Source organism: Scardinius erythrophthalmus (genome assembly GCF_964197995.2).
Source record: "Scardinius erythrophthalmus genome assembly, chromosome: 11".
Lineage (NCBI taxonomy): Eukaryota > Metazoa > Chordata > Actinopteri > Cypriniformes > Leuciscidae > Scardinius > Scardinius erythrophthalmus.
In genome coordinates, this window is record NC_138231.1 from 11686526 (window position 1) to 11700543 (window position 14018).

The window sequence follows — 14018 nt, forward strand, 5'->3', positions numbered from 1 at the left end:
CAGGCAATGTTACTGTATGTATTAGCAAAGTGCAATGTTATGTATTAGCAAAGTAGTCTCAGTTTTGATCTGTGGGGAATTTTTACATGTCACATATATATTTATTGGATATTTAAAGCACCAGTCAAACCTTATATGGCATAATGAAGCAACACAAAAGGTAATGTAGAAAATTTAAACATTAAAGGGTACATTTTGGTTCACCCAAAAATGAAAATTCCGTCATCATTAGCTCTCATGTTGTTCCAAACCTGTTTGACTTCCTTTCTACTGCAGAACACACACACACACGATATTTTAAAGAATGTTTTTGCCCATACAATGAAAGTCAATGGGGTCCAAAACAACAGGCTGTTCAGTGTGTTCCACAGATAAACAAATTCACAGAGGTTTGGAAATACACAAGGGTGAGTAAATGATGACAGAAGGTTCATTGTTGGGTGAACTATCCCTTTTAATTTGAAAGTTTATGGAGGCAAAAATCAGCAGCTGTTTGCTTTTTGCAAGACTCATTTCCCCCACCGCTTGCATCCCGGAAGCCTATTAGTTAATGTTCCAATAATCACAGATTAAAAATATTTAGTATAAATAATTCATCAAACTCTGATTGTCCTAATCAACAGTGTAAAGGTGTAATCAAAGTAATTATATCCTTATCTCATGCTACAACAAACTGTTCTCGTCCTTGCCATGTTTCCATTGGTTCAGATATAGATTCAAATTGATTAGTAGGTCAGTCATTGCAATGTACGCCTCAAGATAGACTGCCTGCCAAAAAATTTGGAATTTAACCCAAAAAACAATGTTAAAATTCAGCTAGCTTTAGCCCTGCTGTGTTTATTGTACACATTTAATAATCATCAAACTGTGCAACATGTATGTGGTAGCCAGAGCCTTACTGATCCAGTCAAACAACTGGATTCATTGAGGAGTCATTCCAAAGGCAGAAGGCCTCTCGTCGGGGAAGGTTTCAAGTTTAATTGAGAGGTTGAGATAAATGGACCAAAAAGTTTGCTACAGAACATTAGAAATGTCACCACAAAACGCTTAATGTACAGTGATGATCCTATGTTTTCATTGACTGTTTAAATGTCACAGGTATTGGACACTCAAGTTGATGGCCACCGTGTTAGATGCAACATTCCAAACCCAGCAGGTTTCATAAACACTAGTCAATGAAACTTCTATGTACTTAGTGTCTAATATCGATGGCATCCCCATATTTTGTCATTTGTGTTGAAAGGGGGCATGACAATTAAATATAGGAAGGCAAGAGATGCATAATGAAAATGAAGAAAAATCATATACTTCCCAAAATGACTGTATGCATGTATTGTATGTATGCATGTATTTGGTTTGTGTGTGTAATTTTTCCCCCTTGACTTTTTGAGAGCTGTAGTTTCTGGAGGGGACTCTTTGTTTTAATGCATACTTGATACCATCTTCAGAAATGTATGTTTTACAGTTTTTAGTTTATTTTCTGGTGTGCTTTAAGCCAGTGGGAAAATGATGAATTGTAAAATAAATGTATAAAATTTTCTAATTTTTTAAAGAAATAAGAGGCGAAAACAGTTTTTTAAAATAAAAGTCATGTTATTATAAAAAGCAATAAAGAACAAAAAAAGAATCAAATAAAATAAATTCTAAACTCAGTAGGCCAGTAATAACATATGGAAAGTTATTGCATCCTCACAAGTCTGTCACACACTACAATATGTTTGATCTTTCGTTGTTAATTATAAAGCCTATATGAAAACGTCAATGTAATTTTGCAGGTGACAACGTATCTCCTGACTGTGTGGCTTCCCGGCATAATCCATTTCTTTATAGGTGGCCAAAACTGAATGTTAATTAGAAATCTTAATTATAATGCAAGATATATAGTCATAGATAGAGAGTTTGTAGGAACTTTGCTAAATATATTGATAAAGCTATTAAAACGCCAAATAACTCTGTTGACAATTCAGGACACTTAATTAAGTTCCAATTATATAACCCAACTGCGTGTATATTACATCTACTAAACTGCTGGTCATATCTCTAGTTAAGACTTTATAGATGAAAATCTGCATATTGTTCTTTTTGTTGTGATGCATGTTCTTGGATCAGGCCATAAATCACTTAGTTGACATTCTTATTATCTGCTTTATTTAACTTCAAAGTGGCCCACAAATCAAAGTCAACACAAAGTCACCACCGTTTTCAGTGAAACCACAGACTTCAGACATGCAGCTACAGATTCTGAGGGCCATAAATCAAATATGCACTTTTGGGCTCCAATCATTTTGACAACAAGCATGTTATTTTAGATTTCATGAGCTAAGACTGTGAATCATTGCTAAACTTATATCAATTATATATGAATCATTTCCATTGCAGGGTACGCAAATGCAATGTCAGAGGTCAAACAACAAACAAAAAACAGATACTTTGTCTAATATGTAAAGCTAATTTCACTCTACAAAACTTTCAGGTCAACTTCTGATTATTTAGTCAGGAGATTTATTAGGTTAAAAAAAAGAAGCACATTTAAATTCAATAACATGCATATTCTTTCACACAAGTGACCCTACTGAGCATACACAGAACACTATATATATCAGTATTATTTTTTTTGATTATAAATGTTTGTCCTAATTAGTCACCATTTTATCATTGCTATTATAATTTGTTACTCTGGATCACAAAACCAGTCACAAGTCGCACGGGTATATTTGTAGCAATAGCCAACAATACATTGTATGGGTCAAAATTATCGATTTTTCTTTTATGCCAGAAATCATTAGGATATTAAAGCTCCAATATGTAAAAAACAATTCACCACAAGAGGGCGCAGTTTCCAACAATAACAAAGGCGAAGCTTGATGACGCTATGAAGATGGGAGATGTCGTTTTTAATGCGTTTTCACCATCTAGCGATGTATCTAAATGGAATAAATGAATCATGATCACGGATGAGGTAATTTATTTGTTTTTGTATTACCTGTATGTCTGATCGTATTATTTTATGTCATCATAATTAATGAACTGCAAGGAACGTGAAATGTTATGCTATATTATCCCGTTACAACTTACAGCTATTTGTCATTAATTCATATCTATTAAAATCATCTTTACTGTAACTATTACGTTACTTGTACAATACATTTTTTTTTATTTGCTTACCTGTCTATCAATACACTCGCGAGAGCAGAGTCTCTGTCAAGTCCAAGATTGTCGCGCAGCTCTCTCCATCTCGAAAACGCCTGGCCGATATTTATCTGGGTTTTATTCCTCCGTTTGTCACACAGTCTGCGTGTATCCGAATATGGACGCTTTCGTTTTGTTGGCACTTCAATACTCGCCAAAGAGTAATCGTGATCCATAACAGCTATAACCATACAGTCTATGGCTATAACGATATAACCACCACTTCCGCATTTGACCATGTGATTTTCCGGTGTGGTGGAATATCACATGGTCCACACCGGAAAAAAAGGATAGTGCGGACATTGCGTCACTGAGAGGCGACATTTCTTTCCCGGGACGGACAGTTATTTAAAATCGGAATTTTTCTGAAATAAAAAATCTTTGGAGACTTTTGAGATATTGTAAGTACACAATTGTTACATATTGGAGCTTTAAGTAAATATCATGTTCCATGAAGAGATTTAGTAAATTTCCTACTGTAAATATATAAAGCATTTATTTTTGTGAGTGCAGCACAATCGCGCACATAAATGGACAACTTTAAAGGCGATTTGTTTGCACCCTCAGATTCCAGAATTTCAAATAGTTGTATCTCGGCCAAATATTGTCCTATCCTAACAAACCATACATCAATGGAAATCTTATTTATTCGGCTTTCAGGTGATGTATAAATCTCAATTTAAAAATTTTTACCCATGTGACTGGTTTTGTGGTCCAGGGTCACATTTCTGTTGTGTGTAATTTCAATTGTATTTCACATTGCCAAGGACAAAAAAAATCAAATAAAAAAAAAATCACCGCAATACACAGTGGGACCTCTTTCAGATGATATTGTGAATTCAAGGTGATGATAAAACACTGGATATCGGACAGATTTTTAGCACACACCAGCATGTAGTGTTTTCCATGATCAGGTCACTCATATACAGAGCAATATGTGACAAAAAGCGCAAAACTGTATGTTGTTGTTTCCCCTCTGATGCATACTTTTAGCCTCTGCCAGGGTCCAAAATTAACACTTTTTTAATTACTTTTTTATTTGGGTAATGTTTCCACAATGCAATTCTGACCTTAAGCTTGGAAAAGGGTCTATATCAATATTCTTTTTCAAATGCAGGTAGAAATAGCTTAGATGATTTGGATCAGTTACTAGAACAAAGTACTTGTACAAATGTACATTATATATATTGTTTTACTTGTATATGAAATATTCTTCACATTACTTCACAAGTCACCAAATGAAAAAAATGAGGGGGGAAAAAGATTGATTAAACTTTATGTATTTGTGAGCAGTTATGTTTCACTGCGAGACTGTACAATAACCTGCACTGACTGCAACAAATTTACAATAAAATAATGATAATTCATTATTTCATAAAATTAAAATAATGTGAAATATGGTTTCATGACAATTATTTATGGCTGGCAAATGAATTGAGAAAATGTACAAGTGTAGCTAGAAGTTAACTTTGGATCCTGGCCATATGTCACATACTGTACACTTACCCATCTCTGGTTTGTTTCTAGCCAGGCTATACAAAACAAATCACTTAGACATCAGTTTTACCATGTTGAATGTGCAGGTGTCCTGATATAACAAGCTCTTCACAGTTAAGAACTTTTACGAGAGGTTACATAATCTGTGACCTCAATTCACAAAATGAGCCCAAAACATTCATGTCTTGTGTTGTATAAGCCAGCAATAAGAAGGCAGTTTCTGTGTATTTCTTTTCTTTTTATAGTGAGCTCATAGATGTTCACTGCTGTGTCTCTATTAACTCTACAGTGTTGTTGTTTTTTACAGTAAATCCATAATAAGTGGGATGGCAAGTTGTAAAAGATTTTAAACAAAAAAAGGCTAATTAGAAATGACTTCTTGTCAGTAATCTGACTTGGCGTTTACTATTAGGAAAAATGATACTTGACAATGCAGAATAACTGTGTTTAAGATTCTGTTCATTATGTTTGGTAATATTGCCGGCATTTACTTCTGTTGTGCTTAAGCTAATACGCACTCATTGAAGACTGTGTGATTGTTATGCAAGTGCTCCTCAGCTTTGTTGAAACAAAATTAGACAAGGATTAGACTGCCATGGATTGTATGTCATATCAAAGCTTTTAAAATGTTAGCTTTTACAATCCAAGACCCACAGGTTCATAAAGTTCATGAGTTATTTCAAAGAGCTAAATATATTTGAATGTGTCCACTTGTGACAATTTGTGGTATTGCCAGCAGTAAATCTTTATAAGCAGCTTGCACAACATAAAAGTTATTGTCGATTTTCAGTGGTTCGTCTAATGCAATTAGTTCATACCTATGAGACTACCTAATATTCTGTATGATTTAAGGTCAGTGTTTTTAAACAAAGTAATCTGCGAGGCTTAGTTCATCGTTGTCCGTTTAGTATCTCTGTTCTATGTGAGCTCTTAAAGAAAAAAAGAAAATGTCATCCACAACACAATGCAGTAAATCTATTGACAGAATCAGCACGAGTTAATGCATTTAGTCAAATCCATTTATGTGCCAAAATATGTGCCATTACGAAACAAAATAGGGACGTGTAATGGAATTACAGTAGTAGGAAACATCGTAGTCTACTGCATTTGATTCCTTAGGGTCGTCTCAAAGACACAAACTAAGTGAGATTTTTAGGATAAATAGCTGTATAGAGTGAACATTTTTAAAAGGTCACTAAGATGAGCAACATCTGCTTTACCACATGGGAAATTACGGTTAAGGTACTATGTATGCAAAGATGCTCTCTATGTCCTTTTTTATTAACACATTAGTTCTAAAGCATGACGGTTTAGTTCCTATGCTTGTGTATAACACTGTGATGCTCATACAAAGTTTACTTTTGCTTGCATTGCAACTGGAGCGAAGCCATTGGTGTAATGTAAACGGGACGGTTTGATTCTGAATCCGATGATAGTGGAAAACGCATTTCTAAAGAACAACACATCAGTAATGAAACTGTGATGCTTACAATGGCTTAAGGCGAGACAATGTCATGGTTGTGTGGCCTAAAACCCCTGTTATGTAATTCCTAGTCTGTGTTTACTTGTGTGAATGTAAATTTGTGTTCAAGTAGCCCCATTTTCTCCTTTCTTATTTCTCACTGCTTTGCTCTCAGCAGCTCCAGCTCATAATTCAATTAACTGCCGCATACATAACCTATCTGCAATGATTCTGTATTCTTTCTTACTTAATTATTCTGTGCTTTGTTCAATGAGTGTGAATAGCCCTGAAAACAGGCTTAAAGCGTAAGTCTCTAATGCAAGAATGCAGATCAAATGTTCAATCTTATCAAATGGAAGAAACAAAGAACAATGAGCGAACTGCAAGATTGATGTCTGTTTGTGCAGTTGTACACTTGTTGGGTATCTTGAATTTTTTTAATTCACTGTGAAGTGGATAGCCTGTGTCAGACTTAAAAACATGACGTTTTAAATTCCATTCTGATGCAATGACTTCATTTTATTGTGTTACAGAGCACACAGCGGTAGAAGTGAGCATAGCATTACATTAATAAGTCTTCCATTAATATGGTCGGTGTTCAGTTTGTAACATGCACAAGAACACTTTCATTTGAGTTTCGTCACAATTCAAAGTAGCGAGTAACGGTAACTGAACCGATCAGCCAAAAATAGAAACCATAGTAAAGTGATAATTTAAAGGAATGTCTTTAAGTCTGAATTTATAAGAGGTATGCATTGAATGCTCTGAATATTTTCATTGTAAACTATTTTTTACTGCCTGCTATGTTGAAGCTATAAATATTATGCTGATGTACATTTTTATATGGAAACATGGAAATATGGATTTTTTTCATTAAAGCCTTTGTCTATGAAACTTCATGGCATTATGACTGGGAACCTAATGTTTACCCCACGATCGAGCATCTTTCGCTCGGGCAAAAAATTAGCATCTTTCTTCTCTGGGGACACAAAATGATGAATGAGAATCCTAGTATTTACCATTAGTGTGAATCAAACTCATTTCGTTAGTGTCATCCATAATGTAACAGTTTCTGTCTTTATGGATTCTATTAATTATTAAGATGTCCTCTCATAAGATTTATATGAATAGAGAGTGATGCCACACTGTCCATTTGCATGCATGTCACCTACAGTATTTTACACAAGGCGGTCTTTGAGACCCATTTCTCAATGCAGAAAATTTTCTGTTAGCATTCTCGTTCATTTCATTAGCTCAGCTGAAAGGACATGATGTAAAATTGATTTAAAACCTTTTTTGAGCCTAATTACTTTATTACTCTATATACTAACTGACTGAATTTCTTGAGCACCAAATCACTATATTATAATGATTTCTGAAAGGATCACGTGACACTGAAGACTGGAGTAATGATGCTGAAAATTCAGCTTTGCCATCACAGACATAAAGTTAAAATTACATTTTAAAATATATTACAAAAGAATGGTAGTAATATTTCACATTATTACTGTTTATGTATACAACTTGTAATATGTATTTGTGATTAAACAAATGTAGCATTGGTGAGCATAAAAGGCTTCTACAAAAAAATCTTTCTGACCACAAACATTTGAATATAGTGTATATAACTACTTAAATACAACTGTCAGGCACTGGTTATGATATAATGAAATATTTGAAATGTATGTTGCTTGCAAATATATTTCATCATAAAACATGGCCACTTTTGAAGGGCTGTCAATAAATAAAGATTTTTGGGCACTGATTGTGTAGTTACAGCCTCAGACAACTTTATACCCTTGATTTTACACTATACCAAAAACTTTCATCACACGTCCCTTTGTCAATACTTTTCTCAGCTGTACGTGCTCACATTAAACTTCATCTTTAATTGTTGTTTTCACAATGTCTGTTGATTTTCTACATTTTGGCCAATTGCATTGCATTTGACAGATGCTGCTGATAAGGATAAGATTACCAGTAGGCCTACTCAGTACCAGTAGAAAACATAATTATTCTGGGGTCCCATCAGAGATGCCTTGCCTGCACTCCCCTGTATGATGTGGGTTTGATTGAGAGGGTAAGTTCAGAGATAAAGTATAACACATGCTAAGAGACATGAAAGTGCAGAGAGACAGATTGATCTTCTCTCTCCATCCCTGAGGGACACATCCACAGAGACATGTCTCCAAACCTTTCTGCTATGTTCATACAAGCCTCGCCTAAGGGAGGTGTAGCCTATTTAGCATATATGTCTAAACTGGGATTTGGAAAGTTAAAAGTGAGTGGTTTTGGGCAATATATATATATATATATATATATATAATATATATATATATATATATATATATATATATATATATATATATATATATATATATATATATATATATATATATATATATATATATATATATTATATTTTTTTAAAGATGGTCCATTTAAAGGAACACTTCGACTTTTGGGGACTTTAGCTTATTCACCGTATCCCCCAGAGTTAGATAAGTCCATACATACCGTTTTCATCTCTGTTGAGAAAATAGTTCCCAGTAGGGAGTAGGCTATTTAAACATTTAAAAAACGGCTGTGTCTCATATGACCTTGTTATTTGTACACACTGTGACTAAACAAATCACAACATGTAAATAGAAAAATGTTGGCGTTATTTTGTCACTTACTGGGATTAGTATGCTAGCTGTAGCCATTTAGATCCAGTCTATGTGCTAAGCTAGGCTAGTGGTGGGTGCGTCAAACAGACTTAAGGGCCCTACACACCGGGACGAACTCACGTTATTCGCCAGCGTTTTTCAACGCGTTTTTTGTGTTCACACCCAAGTGATTTTCGCTGACGATGAGCCGAGTGAACATGCCATTAGATGGCGCTTAATGTAAAACAGAAACCACTCCATAACAGTTCTCTTTTATCAAGATTTTTGTAGTCGCTGTCGCATTTGTCATATAGTTCTTTATGTTCCGACACCAACGAGACCAGCAGCTCTACATTCATCTTGCCTTGCATCTTCCTCGTCTTATTTCTTCCCGGCAGTGTAGACGCTACTTGGTGTATATCTTCTTCGCCGTTACGTTTGTGTGCTCGGCAAGACCGTTTTGTGTTTGAGCGCCCCCAAGTTGTGTTTTACTGTAACTTCAGAAGCTCCAGACACGTGAACAAAAGCGGCAATCTCATTGGTCGGATAGTTTTTGACGCGGCGCGTCAAACCAAAAAAACTAACCCGAGGCTTTTTAAAAAAAATTACGCTTTTACGAGTGGCGTTTTTCGCGCCGGTGTGCACACTCACATTGGCTCCCCTTTGTTTAGTCACGAGGTGTTAAACGTCGGCGAATATCGCGCGCGAAATTCATCCCGGTGTGAACAGGCCTTTACAGCACGCACGGAGATGAAAAGGGTATGTATAGACTTATCTAACTCTGGGGGATACGGTGAATAAGCTAAAGTCCCAAAAAGTCGAAGTGTTCCTTTAACACATTCTGTTGGCTATAAGTAATGTTGCACCTACATGTCTACCAACTCTCATTAGAGTGTTAGTAGAATATCAGTAGACTGGTGGGGTTAGGGTTAGAGTAAGTTGGCATACTTGCAAAGTTAGGCTACTTGGTCAGAATATTTGTTAGCATATATTAAGCAGACAGTCTACTGAAAGTTACTTATCATGCAGTTGCAAAGTTATAGTAAACATAATGTTCAAAAACGACCATCTAAAGTGTTACCCCCCCCCCCCACCCCACCACTACTAGCTAGACCTATTTTCAAAATAAGATAGCCTATACTTTGATCAAATGCGTTTATTAAAGGGCACCTATTATGCAAAATTCACTTTTACATGGTGTTTGAACATAAATGTGTGTTGGCAGTGTGTGAGCAAAACCACCCTAGAATGATAAAAATCCACCCAGTGTTTTTTTTACAATCTCAATAAATCATAAGCACTGTCTCAGAATGAGCTGTTCTCAGATTTGGCGCAATGTGATGTAGAATTGAGCAGGCCCCTCCCACGACTGTTGATTGACACTTCAGTTTGAGCCCAGACCCGCCCTGAGTGAGCTGGACACAGAGTCCGCCATTGTTCGACGCTGGAGCAGCTGTAGACAAGAATGTCTCCTAAGCGATTGAGGTGTGTTGTTGATGGATGTAAGAATGAACATAGCAGTCTTCATTTACTCCCGTTGTTACTCAAGGATGGATCTGTACTGTTCGTGATCCAGCTTACACTCTCCGGAGCAACAGGACTAACGTGACTGGACACGGAAGAAATGAAAGCGCGAGTGTGCTCTTTATGACAGCTCTTCGAGTCATTTTACGGATATAAGGTTTACCATTTTATTTAGCACCCACTGAAAAGGTGTGTAGGCTATATATTTGTTTACTGTTAGTTGTAACGAGTGTTTTGTGTTCTTCGCTGTGTATGTTGTTGATAATGAAAGGGAGAGAGAGAGAGAGAGTTTATGGATAAGACTTTAATGCGCACTTCTTATACTATGTTTATTCAGCTCTTACAGAGATTCTCTGGAGTAAAACTAACGCTAATCTTTTGTGTGATGTACAATAAACTTCACTCGTCAGTATATTTTGGTCATCATTCGGACGGGTTTTGCTACAGCAGGCTTGTATTAGTGGATAAAAGCAGATGACAATTAAGTTATAACCATAATTAAACTAAACTATACCTGTTCTATGTCCATACAGCATATATTCTCTGGCTCTGTGGGCATTATTGTCCGACTCCGAGTCGAAATGAACACACGCAACTGAGAGTTTCTGTTCTGATAATAGGCTTGTTTGAGATGCGCCTTGCCTCGCCTGAAATGTATGCGAGATCAGGCGGCTGCAGTGAGAGGAGGAGTGAAAAAAGCGCAGGCAAGCCAGACAGTTCTCTCTTCTCGCAGTGGATCTGACACCTGTGAGATCAAAGATGGATATTGCGGGATTCACGGGATTCACGCTCGTGCACAGTGTTGCTAATAAACTGGATGGAATTTAAGTTCTGTTGCTTTTATATGAAAATAAATATAATGAACAAGTCACCCAAAGTAGCCTATTTAATTCCATTCCAAATACATGTTTATCAATCTTTTTTTATTTAATACAGACATATGTTTTTAATTTTTTTATTTTTTTTATAAAAATTACATTGAATAACCCAAAGAGATCGCACTGTCAGATAGTTTGGGAATATTCACACATAACGTATACACATAAAACATGATATCAGAGTTTTAAAATCAAACATTTTAAAAGAGAACGATACATCACGGTTGTTTAAACCAATGAACATTAAGCTGTGTCGTCCGCAAGTCGTTTCCCATCATGCTTTTGATCAGCGTAGTCGGTGGAGAACAACTGCGCTCGACTGCAGAATCCGACACGTGCGCCGTGCGGTTGCGAGAGTTTTTTGACATACGTCAGCATGACATCAGAGCAAGGCGGACCACACTCGGACACATTTCTAACCGGCATGCATCTCGCGCTGATCACCGGTGATCGATTCTGTGCCGATTTTGCTCATCTCAAACAAGCCTATTATCAGATGAGATTGTCCTGACGGAAGCGCGAGCTCGTGAGGCTCCGCCCCCTGGGCCGGCAGCAGCATTTAATTTGCATTTAAAGGGCACACACTAAAACAGCTCGTTTTTCTGAGCCCCAAAAAATTACAATTTAAACATGCTGTAAAAAATGATCTGTTGGGTATTTTGAGCTAAAACTTCACATACATACTCTGGGGACATCAGCGACTTATTTTACATCTTGTGAAAAGAGTCATGGGTGCCCTTTAAAAAAATTATAATAATAATTACAAAATGATAAGAGATATTATATAAAATATAGATATTTCCATTTGTTTGTCAAGTGTCTTTGTAGCAGAAAAAACAGTGCCACATTACCTAAGATATGAAGAAATCTATGTCCACTTTGGAAGAACCTCCCAAACAATTCATGAGTCATTTAGCCTACGTTGAAACCGCTCAGATCGATTCAAACTCTCACTAATGAAATGATTCAGGTTGAAAAGAACTGATTCAAATTACAGCCGAACACACACATATTGTCAAGAAAAATATGGAGTTTCACAATGCTAATAGTTTTGTTACATAGCGACATTATTTATAAAACTGTGACGCTACCACTGAGAAATTTTGTATAGTAGCCTAGGCTATAAGTTTCGATACCTTTTTCGAATCCATTATTGCATCGTATAAAAGCTGTCATGCAAAACGTTGAATATATTATTTATGAACATAATCGTTATTCTAAGAGTGAATGACTGCAACCGTGAAAGGAGTTTTAATGCTAATTGTGATTCCCATCAGGTCGTGAGAACGGTCCATTTGATTGTAGCAGGGAGGTGGGAATGTGCTCGCGCATGGGTACGCACCAGGTACGCACGCAGCTCTGACCTCATCAGCTCAGCATGTCTGTTGTGTTGAGCTGAATCTCCCGGTTCTAAGCCCATTCTCTGCCCGCTCAAACTAAAAATCACGGCGTGTGTGGAGTTTATCTCACGCACATCATAAAAATGGGCCTAACTGGCAGGCAATAAAAGGAAAGCCTCCATTACTTTTGCCCTGCAGGTGGGCATTCCTAAAAGCTACATCACATGAAAACTATGAATAGCCTAACTGAGGCCTGGTTTCACTAGAATCAGTATGTAGATCACCATATTTTTCACTGTTTGTATGTAACATCAACAACTTTATTCAGTGTTTTTTTTTAATCGTTATTGTAGATAAATTAAAAACATAAATTGTTTTTAGGCTACATGGAGACAGAGAATACACAAATTAATTCATACAGTAAATTCAGCCAATAATTATTACTTTAACTGTTTAAATCAAAGTTTAAACCTGTCAACCCTCCCGGGATTCTCCCGTATTTCTCCCATATTTTAAATCTTTCTAAAAAAAAAAAAAAAGAAAGAAAAATCCCATGGGCGCAACCCAGTCAGGCGGAAATCCCGCCCTGCTGCTAATTTCATTGGTTAAGGTTAAAATGACGGGTAGGTTTAGGCATAGACATAATATACATAGACGCCCTATTGGCCGCTGGATCGTACGTCAACGGCGCCGCCATACTGCGGAGGGCAACTTTCCCATACTTCTCATAACGAGAATTGAGAAAAATGCCTATTTCTTGTGCTGCTTGGGGCTTTACAAATCGCCACACAATTGAAAACAGGTCTCAGGGAATTACCTTTCACAAGCAAAATTGAAAATTTGTTTCTGGTTGCATTTCATTTACTATTTTTATTTTCAGAGGAGAAAGGCCGCGAAATTTAAAAATACTACTGTTATTGTGTCACGAAATGTAGTTTTAAGAGTTTTTCAGTCGACAACGTAGTTGTTTAAAGCTCAAATCTGTGGTTTATTTATAATGAGAGCGCCTTTTTAAAAATGTTATCTGACGGTTTCGGAGTTGTGAGATCCAGCGATCACCGCTGGCGCTCAGCGCTCATGTACCCCGCCGAGAACAGCCTTGCCTCGGCTATAGTGCTTCTGAGTTCTGACGTTCGCCGCTGTCAGTCTAGAGAGAATAATTCGTCTTGTGTTTATCTAACGGGCGATCTTTGGTTTCATTAATCTATAATTTGTTCCTTGGCAGATTGTTTTGGCTGAGGGCAAAGTGAAGTTTCATAACTTTATATATTTAGGCTATTTAACTTTAACAGTGTAGCCTGCTGTATGTTTGACTGGATCGTTTACTTTATTTCTTGACTTGTATAGCTTCTTATACCTTTTAAAAACTGAAATTAAACAAAAAGAGACAGGGTTGCGTCATTTTATTTTATATAGCCTATGTAATAATATTTTAAAATGTATAAATTTACGTGATTTATTATTGTTATTATAATAATAT